Below are 14,377 nucleotides of genomic sequence, written 5' to 3'. Positions count from 1 at the left end.
TCCTGGGGCTCAGCACCAACAACCTGCACTTTAGACAAATGCCCAGTGACTGAGAGGCAAGTGGGACTGGACCACACATGGAGAAACTCCACTCTGGAGCATCAGAGTGGTGCCCGAGGGTCCGTGTTGCCCTGGCAACACTCCGGGCGTCTCTGGTCCTGAGATGACCTGAGACGCCGGTCTGCAGGTCGGCTGGTATCTCTGGAGTTTGCTGCTGTTGGCCCTTGAGGTGGGTCTCTCACCGCCGACACTCAGGGGACCCCAGACCCACAATGGAAAAGGGACCTCACTGTCTCTGCCGCACGGAGAGTCTAGGCGTGGATGGCCTGGCCTGCCAGCTGAGGACTTGTGCCCTCTGACCTCTGTCCTTAGTGACCTCTGCTAGTCTTCCCCTCTCACCCCATCTTGGTTTGGCAGGAACCACTCAGGCTCCCCCGCAATGAGCCTCAGTGCTGGGCAGGTTGACGGCTGCTCCCAAAGGGCACAGGCTGCTTCCTGCTGCCCCTCGGTCTCCCCCAGTGCCATCCCCAGGCTGACTGGGCCCTGCACACACAGACCCAGTCATCTCAGGACTCGTCTGTCCTGGCTGCCAGCTTGTGGTCGAGGGATGTTCCCCACATGCGGTTATCAAGAGCTGAGAGCCCTCAAGAGAGGGCAAGGAGGGGGGCATTCTTGGAGCCCTGAAGCAGGCTGTGGCAGGGAGTGGGGGACCCGGTGCCCATGGTGACCCGGGCATGACCCCCTCACTTTCCAGCTGCTCTCTGATTTTAGATGGTACCTGCATTGATCAGCCCACCTGGGCACCAGAGGAGGAGCTTGGGGGCAGCCGGTGCAGTGGCCCCTTAGGGCGAAGTGCAGGAGGGGGTGGGGTGGACTCCTGGCTGGAGTCGGGGGGTGGGTAGCATCCCCAGCTTCACTATGAGAACCAGTCTGGCTTCCTCCTCCCCCGTAAGTGTGGGAGCTCCCTGAGAAGAGCACCTCTTCCAGAGGACAGGGAGGGCTCCTGGAGACATGAGAGGTTTTCATTTGTCAGCAACTACATTTTTATGTTTGCTTCTATATTTGAGCTCCTAATGGCGTGTGCTATTTGATAAACTCTAATCCAGGGACTTCCCTGGCGGTCCAGTCGTTAAGACTCTGTGCTTCCACTACAGGAAGTTCAGGTTCGATCCCTGGTCAGGGAACTAATATCTCACATGTGACCACAAACAAATAAAAAATAAATCTAATATGACTGTTCTGTTTCCAAAGATACGAAGCAGTAACTGGAGAGATACTAGGGCAGCTGGCCCAGCCCTCAACTGCCCCTGGCTAGAGGTTGGGCTGGAGGTCATGCCTCCCCTCAGGGGGTAGCCCCCAGGGCCCTGAAGTGCTGTGCGGAGACTTGGGGGTGGTCACAGGTCTGCCCTGGATGGGTCCCTGCGTCCTGGGTGAGTGGGCTGTGGGACTCTGACACCAACACCGGGGCAGGGCAGCACCCCCCTAGAAGACCACCCTCACTCTGGACACCAGCTGCACTTTGAGGGTTCCAGGCCTCTCATGCTTCTGACCAACTGGCTACATATTCTGGGGTTCCCACCACCCCCTCCAAAAGTGCTGTCCTGATGACTACAGAGTGAGGTCCGGGAGGGCAAGTGTTGGACCCCCTGCACCCAGCCATGTGAGTCGCCAACTTGGAAGCTCATCTGAGTTTCCAGTGTCTGGAGTTCTTATTAGGGATTGTTATAAACACATGATTGAACAACTGGTCACGTGATTGAATCCAATCTCAGCCCCCTTCCCCTCTCTGGAGGTCATGCAGCTCAAAGTCCTCACTCTCTAAACCCATGGGAGGTCTTTCTGGCAAGCTGTGCCTCCCGGACACAATCACCTCATTAGCATAAACCTGGGTGTGGTCTCAGGGGTGAAGGCCCTCTCCCAGGAAGGAAGATGGCCAAACATCCTGTTATACAACATCTACGGGGGGCGGTGGGGGGGGGGGTGGGTACCTCAAGGGACAAAAGGAAATTCCCAAGTCAGCCCACAAGCCTCTGGGAGCTGCCAAGGAAGACACAGCCCTCTGTGGGGAGGCCAGCAGAGGGCACAGATGTCTGGCAATGTTCCCTTGAGGCCCCAGCACCCAAACTCAACAAAAAACCCCAGAAACTCTGGATGTCTTGGCAGGAGGTGGTGTTTGCTGTCACTCTCCTCGCAGGAATGTTGGTGCTGCCAATAAAACAACAAAAACAAGTATTTTCAGGGTTGCACTTGAACAAAAGTTCACATATTTATTCTTTATGACTCCATATGTTTGGATTTTACATAACATTCTTCTGAGTAAGTGTAACTTTGGGCATTTAGCTTCCTACTTATTCTTTAGAGCAGCTTTGATTTTTTTTACTTTCAGGGAGTGAGCTCTTAATTTAAATACTTGTGGGCTGACATAACTCTCTGTGATGAATCTGTTTGAATACCTCAGGCGTTGTGTCGTGGGTGATGCGCTCGGTGCACGACTAAGTCAGCCCGTGTGCAGAAGGTAGCTTCGGTTGGCAGCAGTGCTGTTAGGATGGAGGGAAAGTGGCTTCTGGAACCAATCTTCCCCAAAGTCTCGGTGTTTCATTTTGGGTGAGAGTCTTCACTTGTCAGTGCCTCCATTTTCCCATAAAGTGGAATTTTTAACACATGCATTCTACTGTAGTGAAACAGTACAATGTCTGGGATTTGTTATAATTATGTAAGGAGATGGTGTAGAGCCTGCCTGCAATGCCAGAGATCCAGGTCCAATCCCTGGGATTGCCTGGAGAATCCCATGAACAGAGGAACCTGGTAGGCTACTGTCCATGGGGTCACAAATAGTTGGACATGACTGAGCGACTTTCACTCACTGTGTGAGAAGAGAAAAGGATGGGAAATAGATGAAACAAGATTGGCAAAACATTGACATAGGAATGGATAAAGAAGGTGTGGTACAAATAATGGAATATTACTCAACTGCCAGAGAAAATGAAATACTGTCATTTGCAGCAATACGGATGGACCCAGAGATTATCATACTAAGTGAAGTATGTCAGAGAAAGACACATCTATGTGGGATCTAAGAAAGATACAAATGAATTTATTGCAAAACAGAAAGAGATTCACAGACATAAAAGACAGACTTATGGTTACCAAAGGGGAAAGGGTGGGGAAGGGATAAATTAGGAGTGTGGGGTTAATATATTCCCCTGGAGGAGGGCATGGCAACCCACTCCAGTATTCTTGCCTGGAGAATCCCATGGACAGAGGAGCCTGGTGGGCTGCAGTCCATGGGGTCACAGAGAGTCGGACATGATTGAGTGCCTAATACACATATTCACACTACTGTATATAAAATAAACAAGGACCTGCTGTATGGCACAGGGAACTGTAGTGTCTGTAATGGAAAAGAATCCAAAAAAAGAATTCAGATAATGTATGTTATCATTCTGTTGTATGTCAGGACCTAACACAACATTATAAATCAACTATTACTCTAATAATAAAAAGGAAAAAAAGTCATAAAAATTGGCAAAATGTTGATAATCTTATAGCCGAATGATGGGTCACACAGGTTCATGATACTCTCCCCTCTACTTTTTAAAAAATATTTTATTTTTATTTATTTATTTGGCTGCTCCAGGTCTTAGTTGTGGTATGTGGGATCTAGTCCTCTGACAAGGGATAGAACCCGGGCCCCGTGCACACTGAAAGCTTGGAGTCTTAGCCACTGGACCACAGAGAAGCCTGTTCCTTCTACTTTTGTGCAAACAAAATTTCCAAAATAAAAAGGTTGAAAAGATAACAGTAACACCTGCCCCTGTGTGCCACATGTGACCTGTCCTTAGAGCACATTTCGTCCCGTGGAGAAGGATGGCTCGTAAACAACACAAGACCGAGTGTGAGTCACAGCCCTCACATGATTGCATCACACCTTGAGGGATTGTCGACAAGGAGACAGACAGTAGACTAGAACCCAGGGGAAGCAGGGCCATGAAGAGGAAGAGAAAATGTTCCAAGCATCCTAGCTCCACGGGAAGATCTCATCTTCATAGGACAAACTGGAAGGCCATCTGGGCAAACTGCTGATGCAGGAAATATATTTGCAATGGATAAAACATGGGTCGCCCAGTCACTGGTGATTTATTTCTGGAGTTCCACATGCATAACATTTCCCATCTTGTCAATGATCAATAATAAATACTTATTTATAAATCACCGGTTTCCAAAGGCAGATGAACACAGTGAATAAAAACAAGATGCAGGGAATAAAGACGCATACAGAGAGAGCTGAGGGAGAGGGGCAGGGTGCGGTGAACTGGGAGAGAGCATTGACATGTACACACCACGGTGTGTAAAATAGACACCTGGTGGGGAGCTGCTGTGTAGCACAGGGAGCCCAGCTCAGTGCTCTGTGGTGCCCTAGGAGGGTGGGATGGGGGGGTGGGAGGAAGGCTCAAGAGGGAGGGGATGTATATATATACATATATAGCTGATTCACTCCACTGTACAACAGAAACTAACTCAACATTGTAAAGCAATTATATCACCCCCCCACACCCTAAAAAAAGGCTTCCCTGGTGGCTCAGAAGTTAAAGCGTCTGCCTCCAATGTGCGAGACCCGGGTTCAATCCCTGGGTTCAATCCTTGGGTCAGGAAGATCCCCTAGAGAAGGAAATGGCAACCCACTCCAGTATTCTTGCCTGGAGAATCCCATGGACGGAGGAGCCTGGTAGGCTACAGTCCACGGGGTCGCAGAGAGTCGGACACGTCTGAGCGACTTCACTTTCACTTTCAAAAAAAAAAAAAAAGGAGGTGCAGAGCTGGTTAATTCCCACCAACCCAACTCAGGTTGACTGAGGGGGTGCCCTGAGTGTGGGGAATTTGTGAGCCGACGGGAGGGGCTGATTCATCCGAGAAAGCTGTGCCCATCATAACACTGGGGCTATGTTGGAAGAAGTGTGCTTAGTGACTTGAAAAAAAGTAAGAGTCTCTCAGTCGTGTCCTACTCTTTGGGTCCTGTAGCCCTCCAGGCTCCTCTGTCCATGGAATTCTCCAGGCAAGAATACTGGCATGGTTGATATACCCTTCTCCAGGGGATCTTCCCGATCCAGGGATCAAAGCCAGGTCTCCTGCATTGCAAGTGGATTCTTTACTGAGCCACCCGGGAAGCATCAGAGTTCATGCTGCATTGTTGCAGACCAGCAAACCTGCCCCTGCTTGAGACGATGTTGTGGGCTTCTTACAAACCCCTGAGCTTTCTGTGATAAGACAAAGTGCATCAGCTAAAGACTGGTGCCAAAAAAAAAACCTTCTGAAAGGAAAAGAATGCCTCTGGGTTTTATCAACAGCATCCCTCCCAGGGACTTCCCTGGTGGTCCAGTGGTTCATCCTTCTGATGCAGGGGGTGTGGGTTCCATCCCTGGTCAGGGAACTAAGATCCCACATGCTGCAGAGCAACTAGGCTGCCACACCTCAACTACTGAGCCCATGCTTCACAGCAAGAGATGGCACTGAGAAACCCTCATTTGGAAGAGTAGCCCCCGCTCACTGCAACTAGAGAAAGCCCTCGGGCAGCAAAGAAGGCCCAGCGCGGCCAAAAAGAAGTAAGCTAAAAATAATAATAATCATTAAAAAAAGAAGAACATCCCTGCCAGGTGAGGGTGCATGTTCCTCCGCCTGAGCCGCTGAAGTGACTGATGGAGGAGGGGGAAGCAGGAACTCCTCCTGGCCTCAGAAACAGGGCCCCACAGCTGTTTCAAGAAACGATAATCGTGGAAAAAGCCAATGCACACCTTGCTAAAAACGAACCAAAAATGTACCCTAAACTACTCTGTAGCTCAAGGCCTCCTTAATTTTTAAAAACAGAGAGCAAACATGTCTTCAGGAATTCAGGATGGCTGAGGGTTAGAACAAGCCAGGAGTGGAAACATCTTTGTTAGCAAACACTTCGGCTGTGAGATAATAAGATGTGAGATAAATAAGCTTACAGGGGAATCTGAATAAGTGAGAAATGCTTTTTATAAGGCTTTGAAAACTTTTATATGTAATTGGCAAACACTTAGCTAATTATACAGGGTTCCTTCTCATTGTTAAACAAGACATTTGAATCCTGACCAGGAAAGCGTCTGTGTTCTTTGTTCAAATTGAAGGCAGTCACAAAGGGTGCCCTGAAGAGGTAGTTAAGCCTGAAGAGCCCCAGCGGGATGAGGGCCCAGCCTGTCTTCATGGCCCTTGGGGCTGCCAAGAGCCTTCAACTTGTCGGGACAGTTTTCTCCCCATATAAAGGGACCAGGAGTTTTCTTCCAGGTCTCTAATTGCATGAATACTGTTTTCCTGTAATAATCCTATTCTTTAATTTTTCTACTGGCTCTAATATTTGCACCTAAAAGAAGTATATTGATCTGCATTATCTAAAACTGCATTTGGATCATGTAATATGTGCAGATGCAAACACACGACAGGCCACCCAGTCCGATGGGCAAAGAGAGGGCAGTGCAGCCCGCAGGACGGCCAGCTGTCGGCCAGCTGCCACCCACCCAGACTTGGTTCTCTCTTTCCTTTTCATTGAAAATACGTTGTAGAAACAGTAGCTCCATTCCCTGATTTCTCAAGAGAGGGTAAACATTCATTTCAGCAAGATTCAGAAAAGAGCCAAGAATGAGGGGGCAAGAAGAAAAGAAAAAAATGTTTTGTTTCAATGCTCCTTTTTGTGCTAATTTTGAGCCATCTCAAGGGCAGGAGGACAGCGTGCCAGCTCCTCCTCTCTCTCCCCCAGACTTCCATTGTCAGCCTTACCCGGCAAGCCACAGAGACCCCAGGCCCTGCAAATGTCAGCATGGCCAGCCGCTGGGCAGGGTTAAGAGAGAGGCTGGCAGCCATCCTCCTGTCTGTGTGTCCTCTCTAATCCCTCTTCTCACTCACTCTTCCTCAAATCAGGCAGGTGAGCCCTTCCAGGCAGGACACCCTTCCCAAGGATCATGATGGTTGTGGCCAGAGAGGAAGCGGGACTCAAAAGCATGTCTTGGGAGGCTAAGCCCCCAACTGTATCATCCCTCTAGGATGAACCCAGACATGAGCCCTCCAGGGTCCTCCCACAGGGACCTTGCCGGCCACAGTAGGAAAGGACAGAATGGTGCAGTAAAAAAATGAAGCCCGCTTCTTTCCTGGTGGCCTCAGTGTATAAGGACCTACATAGAGACAGAAAAGGGGTCCTGTCTTAGAGGTCTCCAGAGAATCAGAACCAGCAGGATAGAGAGATAGATAGATAGACAGATTGTTGTTGCTTTGTTGTTCAATCACCCAGTCATGTCTGACTCTTTGCAACCCCATGGACTCTCTATCCCTCACCATCTCCCGAAATTTGCCCAAGTTCATGTCCATGTCCTGTATAAAAGGACGAAAGATACATAGATATATGTACATACTACATGGGGCTTCCCTGGTGGCTCAGATGGTAAAGAATCCATCTGCAATGCAGGAGACTGGGTTTTGATCCCTGGGTCAGGAAGATCTGCTGGAGAAGGGAATGGCAATCCACTCCAGTATTCTTGCCTGGAGAATCCCATGGACAGAGGAGCCTGGCAGACTACAGTTCAGGGGGATCACAAGGAGTCAGACGTGACTGAGGGACTGATGTGACCACGACACACACATAGACGCAGAGACACAGACTGTTTTTAAGGAAACGGCTCGTGCCGTGTCGGTGCTGGCAAGCCTTAAGTGTGCAAGCGGGTTAGCAGGCTGGAAGTTCAGGTAAGCAGTCTGCTGGGAAAACTTCTTCCCCAGGGAAAGTCAATCTTTCCTCTTAAGTCCTTCAACCTGTTTGGTGAGGCCCACCTGCATTGCAGAGGGTGACCTGCTGTACTCAAAGTCTGACTCAAACATCAGCATCTAGACACAGTTGGGACCCCAGGCCAGCCTCGCAGACACATGAAACTAACCTTCCCAAAGCCCCAGGAATCGCGGCTGAGACCCGGCCGAGTGACAGCCGCACATCCTGGGTCACCTCACAGCTCTGGCCTCGTGTCTCCTCCAGCCTATCAGAGTGGGCACCTCCCTTAAAACAGGACCTGGGTGCTGGCTCTGGCCCCTTCCCCTGTGTGCCCAGAACCCTGAGCCTTCTCCTTCCTGCTGTGTGGTCTGTTCCCCTCACTCTACCCTCTGCTGATTATCATGTTTTGACTGTTCATTGATCTAGTCAAGAAATCCTCTCTCTCTTTCTCTCTTTCAGAATACAGCACGATTATCATTCAGCCTTATAAGGGAAGGAAATTCGGCCCCACACCACCACGTGGATGAACCCCTGAGGACACCGTGCCCAGTGCCATAAACCAATCACCGAAAGACAAACATTGCCCAATTCCCCTCCAATGAGGCAGAGACAGAGGGCAGAACTGTGACCCCCCTCGCCACCCTCCCCCAGGGGCAGGGAGCTGCTGCTCCATGGCCCAGAGCCTCAGCTCTGCGAGATGATGCTGCACTGTGGATGGGAGGGGATGGCGGGGCTACCTGCGCTCAAGACCATGACCTGGATGCCTGCAGAGAGTCAGAAGGGCAAACCTTGTGTTCTGTGTACTCTGCCCCAAGGGCATGTGATGATACAGGGTCCAAATACTGGGGTGGTGGTGGGAAGGTTCCTGTCACCTCTGTTGCTGATTCGTGGTAAGTTCCACTGCGGTGTGAGAGTGTGCTTTGTACGACTTGAATCCTGTTAAATCCCTGGACACCCGGGCGCACGTGCTGGCTGCTCGCTCCTGCTGCTGTTGTCACATGTCCACTGCTTGGCGACCTCCTCACAAGAGATCTCTTACGGGATTACAGACCAAGCCATTTGTAATGATTGGCACAGATGATATTTGCGTGGTTCCTGTGGAGTGAGAGGGCCAGGGGGAGTGTGTGAAATGAGGGTTCTGCTCCAAAGAAAAAGAGGAAGGGTCACACGGACCACTGAACACCCGCTTGGGACCTTGCTCCGTGCTGGCTCCCAGCTACAGGACAATAAGCAGGGGAAAGATTGAAAGGAGAAGACAATGTTGGAGAGATCTGGCAGGTAACCAACGAGAAACCATTCCAAGGACAGCATTCTCCCGTGGGACACGCACACCTAACCAGCTTTTCTCAAAGCGAGGGTGTCCAGACCCATTCAGGGATCAGCATGGTCAACACTCCTTTTAAAAATTAGCAGTCTGGGATTAACAGATACACACTACTATACATAAAAGAGGTAAACAACAAGGACCTACTGTACAGCACAGGGAATTATAAGTAACCTATAATGGGAAAAAATCTGAAGAAAAAAAAATATGTACATATATATATTTATAACTGAATCACTTTGCTGTACATTTGCAACTAACACAACATTGTAAATAAACTATACTTCAATTGAAAAATAAATGATACAAAGAAGTACTTATCTGATAATACTAAGACGTTCCTTGCATTTTTCTGGGCCCCCGGTGAAGACCTGGCAGAAGCCCCTGCCTGTTTGTCCCCGGGCAGCTCACTGACACACTCTCACCGTAAAGGAAGGACAGTGTCACTAAGAATGTCCCTTATATAAATCACTTTTTTTATCCATTCATCTGCTGATGGACACCTAGGTTGTTTGCATGTCTTGGCTATTGTAAATGATGCTGCTGTGAACACTGAATGCATATATCTTTTGAATTAGTGTTTTTATAGTCTTTGGAAGGGGCTTCCCTGGTAGCTCAGAGGTTAAAGTGTCTGCCTGCAATGTGGGAGACTGGGGTTTGATCCCTGAGTTGGGGAGATCCCCTGGAGAAGGAAATGGCAACCCACTCCAGTACTCTTGCCTGGAAACCAGAAGTGGAATAGCTGGATCATATGGTAGTTCTATTTTTATTTTTTGAGGAATCTCTTTTCTGTTATCCATAGTATCTGCATCAATTTACATTCCCGACAATTCTGATTTTTATATTGTCTAGTGAAATGGGTCAAGCTTCCCAGGTGGCTCAGTGGTAAAGAATCTGCCTGCTAATGCAGGAACCGCAAGAGTAGCAGGTTTGATCCCTGGGTCGGGAAGATACCCTGCAGGTGGAAATGGCAACCCACTCCAGTATTCTTGCCTGGAAAATGCCATGGACAGAGAAGCCTGGCAGGCTACAGTCCATGGGGCTGCAAAGAGTCAGACACGACTGAGTGACTGAGCACAGACACGCTGAAATGGGCCAACATTTGGAATAAGTGCATAACTCAGGGAATTAATATTTTCCAAATGACTAAATGGCCACGTTACAAAATCATGTGTGAGAAACAGATCCATCCAACCAGCCAGAGAGACCAATGCGGTCTGGTCTAACGCTAGGAAAGGTTCATTGCTCTGGTGCTGTAGTCCACGTGGCAAGAAACCTGAGAGAAATGTCCTTGTGCCAGGTGGAGAGTCTGTGTAAACTCTCCTCCACTATCCTGCTACACACCTCCGCAAGGCCAAACTTTCTTCACAGACATCAACTGAAGCAACACATTACAACAGTCTGAACACAGAAGCAGACCTGAGATCCAGCTGTCTTCTGTTAAGCTAGACGTTAAAAAGATTTGCAGAGTATGAAGTATACCACTGTTCTCACTAATCATGTTTTTTCAAATAATGATTTTTCATACGAGTGCTATTTATCATTGAATAACAGGGAATCAGTTTCTTATTGTAAGTTTAAATAAATTAATAAAATGAGTTTAAAGTAGTTTTAATTTATAATACTGTATGTTTTCATGAACCTCAAATCCAGCTGTAAAGTATGACAGGGCAGGCTCTGGCCGGGAGAGTTCAGGGTGGTATAAAGTCATTCATTCCAACCCCTCTGGGAAATTTAACTTTAAACTTCCCAATTCCTCATTTTAAGAATTTCTTTTTATGATATATATACATATATAAAACCTTTTAAGTATTTCAGAAGGTAGAAGGGGAGGGAAAGACAGCAAAAGAAATTTGAAAGCAAAAGAGTCTTAAAAATCATTGCTAGCACCTCACACCCATGAGAATGGCCACTATCAAAAACCAGAAAATAATAACTTTTGGCAAAGATGTGGAGAAATTGCAGTCCTTGGGCCTTGCTGATGGGAATGTCAAATTACATGGCCACTGTAGAAAACGGTACGGCGATACCTCAAGCAATTAAAAATAAAATTACTATATGATCCAGCAATCCCACTTGTGAAACAAGGATCTGTACAGTGTGTTCACACCAGCACTGTTCGCAGTAGCCACAGGGTGGACACAGTCCAAGTGTCATTGATGTGTGAATGGATAAACAAGGTGCTCTGTTCTGACTATGAAATATCAGTCCACCTTAAAGAAGGAACTCCTGCCATGAGCTACAACGTGGAGGAATGCTGAAGATACTGAGCTCAGTGAAATAAGCCAGGGACCTTCGAGTACTGTTTAAATTGGATCACTCTTCATAGCAAACAACAAAGAGAAGTTGAATTTTGCTTATTGGTTCCATTTCTCGGACCAGGAAGTGGGTGCACAGCCTGGCTGGATGCTTTGGGCAGAGGTGGGTTTTGTCCATCCACCTCCCTGGACCCCCGACACTGGTGGACAAGACTAGAACAAAGTGAGCTCAGCCCTGCAAAAGCTTTTGTTGGTATTAACTTTTGTACTTCAAGGAGAAACAGATTTTCACATGCACGACATCACAGACCATGCCTCTTGACTGTGAACCTAATTTAGAAACTGGCCCGATCACAAAGGAAGCTGAGGCAGCAGCTGGGTTTGGAAAGTTGCTGGTTGCCAACAAGCAGCCAGGTCACTGTGTCACTGGCAGCCGAATGGCCCAAGGAGGTCTGATGGGGTCCTGCTGTAAAGGGGTCACCACCCAGCTTTCATCGGGAGCAGCCAATTTCCTGAACTCGTGGTTGGTCTGAGGGGTGGGCAGTCATCGTGGAGTGACCGTGACGAGGCCAGGGAGAGATGATTGCTGTGAAATAGGAGCCGCAGGCAAAGCTTTGTGCCATGGGCACAGCTGTTCTGGGACATGGCCGGGACAAAGCTCTTTCATTGGCAAAGTTGTCAAAGGCTGTGCACACAGGGAAAGGCCGAGAACCGCTACTGCCGTCCTCAGGTGGTGCTTCGTGATCTGTCTTTCTTTCTTTTTAACTGAACAATACAGTTTATGTAGCAAAAATCTAGGTGAAGATCCAGTATTACAGTTAAGACTCTGGGTGCCTGAAAGTGATAAGAAGAAAATTAGTTTCACAGCCTAAAAACATGAGTTTGTATCAGGGAACTTATTTATATAAAGAAGACTTAATTTAAAAACTTGGTTAATAAAATGTCAGGATAAAACCGGGAGAAAGTTGTTTTTTTTGTGGTAGCAGCTGATATATATGTGTATATATATATATATATATGACAGATTTTAATTTCTTGGGCTCCAAAATCACTGTGGACAGTGACTGCAGGCTGTTCTTCCAGCCTCAGAAGGAACTAGCTCTGTCCACACCTTGATCTTGGACTCCTGGCCTCCAGACTTGAGAGAATAACTGTTGCTCAACCATGCAGTCTGGAGCTTCCCTGGTGGCTGGGTGGTAAAGAAGCCACCTGCCAACGCAGGAAACGCTGGTTTGATCTGGTATGGGAAGATTCCATGTGCTGTGGGGCAACTAAGCCCATGTGTTTCAACTGCTGAAGCCCATGGACCCATGCTCAGCAACAAGAGAAGCCCCTCCAATGAGAGGCCCACGCACCACAACTAGAGAGTATTCCGTGCTCACTCCAACTAGGGAAAAGCCCAGCAGCAACAGAGACCCAGCACAGCCAATAAACACAAACATATGTGAAATTATTTAAGCACAGGCACTCACACGCAGTCTGTGGCACTTTGTTACAGCAGCCCCAGCAAAGTAATACACTAGTGTATGACTAGTATATGGAGACCTGGAACAAGCGACACGTTTGCTGGGCATCTCCAGTGAGAAAATGCTCTCTTTAGAGCTCAACCTTCTGGGTTTTCTGATTCCAGTTTTCCATTGTCTTTGAGCTATTCTACAGTCTAAGTTGTCAGGAATGGGTGGCGATGCAGATGCCCCTCCACTGTCGACTATGTGATGAAGGGACAGCCCTCACCCCATGGCTGTCAAATCCTTCCACTCAAAGCCAGTTTTGCACAAATTGTAAGTTCACGCCAATATTCCAGCCTATAGAAGTGTTTGTTCTTCGCATTTTCCTTTGAACAGGCTGTGACATCTTACTGTTCCCTCAATCAAACAGTGAGCTCAGGAAGCTGTTTGCCACCCTTTGATTGCCTGTCTGCCTGAGAGTCATGATTCTGTCTTGGGCCAACATCATGCTTTAACCCTGCCATGGCTGCCATTTCCCTGCTGCATTGGGCTGGGGTCCTCAAGGAGGCTGTGTCACAGGTGAGGGCAGTGTCTCCTGCCCTCATCTTTAAGGGACTTCATTGTTGAACTGTCCTCTGGAGAAAACGGGGGCTCAAGCCTGAAGAACCATGGACATCTGCATGTATGCTGGAGGCCTTCCTACACAGCTCACTGCCTCCTCTGCAGAATTCCCTGAGAGATTCATGACCATCCCCATGGAAAGCAGGGAACTGGATCTCAGGGAGGTGACGTGGCCTCATCCACATTCACATGACAAGTGGCAAAGCCACTTGTCCACACCCAGCACTGTAGACTGCAAGCCCAGGGCTCTCCTGACTACATCACACTGTCTCTTTTACATAGAAAAAGAAATGCCACATGGGCAGGCTCTAAGATGGTCCTGGGGGATTCTCTCTCCCTGCTGTTTGTGTCTTCCTGGTTCCCCCTCCCCTTGTATTTGGGCAGGACCTGAGACATGCTTCTAACCAACAGAATAGACAAGGGTGATTGATTGGAAGATGCTTCTGGGATTACTTTATACAACACTGCAACTTCTGTCTTCCACACCGACTCTGTTCCTTGCTGGCTTTGATGAAGCAACCTGCTGGCTCTTCTCTCCATCTTCTCTCTGGAGAGGTCCGTGTGGCAAAGAAACTGAATAGGCCTCCAGCCAACAACCAGCAAGGACCTGAGGCCCTCAGTCCATCTCCCCACAAACATGTGAGGTTGGAAATGGATCCTTCCCTAGTCAAGCCATCAAGTGAGACCACAGCCCTGGAGGCCACTCATGACCCACCCTGAGGCAGAGGACCCGGTCAAATTATGCCCAGATTCCTGACCCACAGAGACTGTGAGATAATGTATGTTGTTTTCAGACACTAAGTTTGGAATAATTTGTTAAAAAGCAGTAGATAGCCAATACACCATTTATTAGAAGCACTGGTTCATGCATTCAACAAATATTTATTTGCGAGGTACTAGCACGGGTGCTTGGCATACATCAGTGAACAAAACAGAGTAAAATTCTTGGTCTTCTGGA

The 14,377-nt window shown here is 48.3% G+C and overlaps 1 long non-coding RNA gene across 1 annotated transcript; it reads left to right on the top strand.

Moving 5' to 3' along the window:
• The first annotated feature begins 7,583 nt into the window (after positions 1 to 7,583).
• Positions 7,584 to 14,377, top strand: LOC120883152. Its single transcript, XR_005725700.1, has 2 exons — positions 7,584 to 8,658; positions 13,195 to 14,377. It is a non-coding gene; the product is annotated as an uncharacterized LOC120883152 (long non-coding RNA).

This window comes from Oryx dammah, unplaced genomic scaffold (genome assembly GCF_014754425.2).
Source record: "Oryx dammah isolate SB20612 unplaced genomic scaffold, SCBI_Odam_1.1 HiC_scaffold_2, whole genome shotgun sequence".
Taxonomy (NCBI): domain Eukaryota; kingdom Metazoa; phylum Chordata; class Mammalia; order Artiodactyla; family Bovidae; genus Oryx; species Oryx dammah.
The sequence above is the reverse complement of the archived record's forward strand: the minus strand, read 5'-3'. Positions and strand labels throughout refer to the sequence as shown.